The sequence below is a fragment of the Mandrillus leucophaeus genome, unplaced genomic scaffold (genome assembly GCF_000951045.1).
Source record: "Mandrillus leucophaeus isolate KB7577 unplaced genomic scaffold, Mleu.le_1.0 Scaffold110, whole genome shotgun sequence".
NCBI lineage: Eukaryota > Metazoa > Chordata > Mammalia > Primates > Cercopithecidae > Mandrillus > Mandrillus leucophaeus.
The window spans coordinates 3,616,553-3,617,932 of NW_012099210.1; the positions used below are offsets into that span (position 1 = coordinate 3,616,553).

Genomic DNA, 1,380 nt, shown 5'->3' on the forward strand with positions numbered 1-1,380 from the left:
AAAATCAGAGAATACATTTCTGTTGTTTTAAGCTATCCATTTTGTGCTACTTTATTACAATAGCCCTAGGAAACTAATATATCCCCCAAAAGGATTTTTTTCTTTTTGAGACGGAGTCTCACACTGTTGCCCAGGCTGGAGTACAGTGGCACAATCTTGGCGCACTGCAACCTCTGCCTCCCAGGTTCATGTGATTCTCCTGCCTCAGCCTCCCGAGTACCTGGGATTACAGACGCCCGCCACCACACCCATCTAATTTTTTTGTATTTTTAGTAGAGATGGGGTTTCACTATGTTGGCCAGACTGTTCTCAAACTCCTGACCTCATTTTTCGCCCGCCTCAGCCTCCCAAAGTGCTGGGATTACAGGTGTGAGTCACCACACCCGGCCAAGGATTGTTACATTTCTATCCTTTATGTCAAGTGAGAGCCTGGTTAGCCCTCTGAGATAGGAATGAAACTGAGATTCCAAAAAATAAATGAACCTGAGGAGAGGAAACTTTCCCAGCCCCATGCAGACTTTCTAGTGAGTCAGTGTTCTGTTGGAGATGTGTCACTTTCTTTTAAGGAACATACAGAAGGCCTTGGGGTCTCCTTGACTGTGTGTCTGGTACCCTTCCACGTGAAGCAAAACACATTTGGAAATGTGAAATTTTGACTGCTCCCCCTTTCAACTGTTCACCATTCCTTGATTTATTCAATGAATATTTATCTTCTGCCCACAGAGACAGAAAACTGATGTGTTGAGAACTTAAAAGTAACCAGTCTTATCTTCACCTGCCTTTCCATAAACATTTATATTCATAGCATCAGTGTCACAATCTATCGTTGATTGATTTTGAAGTTGTGTGTTTCTCGGAGCCTTACACCAGCTTATGAACAGATTAAGAGCTAGCAAAATTTCTGCTCAGAGTCTGTGCATAAAATGGCACCACTGGCTATAGTTTATGCTGGAAAATAGCTTTCATCTTTCATGGCACACAATAGGCCCACACTAATGGCCTGGTGATAAATGCTGATGCCGAGAGCTCTGTATTGAGGTCAATTACGAGACCACACCTGGACTCGGCAGGAGCTGTGCTGAGATGCATCAATGATGTCTCCACCAAGCGCTCAGCGGTACAGTCACAGTGAAGGAGCTGGGTATTTGTCCACCCTGCTCTTCAGGCTCAAGTGAAAGGACTTTAAAATTATACCTTAAAAAAAAGAAAACTGTGAAACATAAAATATAACTTTAATAACAGAATGTGTGGCACTGTGAATCTTGGAGAATGGCTTAAGAAACTCAGCAAGCATTTTTTTCTAGCCCTTCTCTAATGATAATGTATCTAATTTTACAGACTAAAGAAGCAAAGTTGAGTATTTTGCTTATTTATTTATTT

The 1,380-nt window shown here is 41.8% G+C and overlaps 1 protein-coding gene across 1 annotated transcript in view; it reads right to left on the reverse strand.

Annotated features, from left to right (window-relative positions):
- UPP2 (uridine phosphorylase 2) overlaps window positions 1-1,380 on the reverse strand; it is a 147,489-nt gene that overhangs the window by 93,010 nt on the left and 53,099 nt on the right. The gene's annotated exons all lie outside the window — the stretch shown is intronic.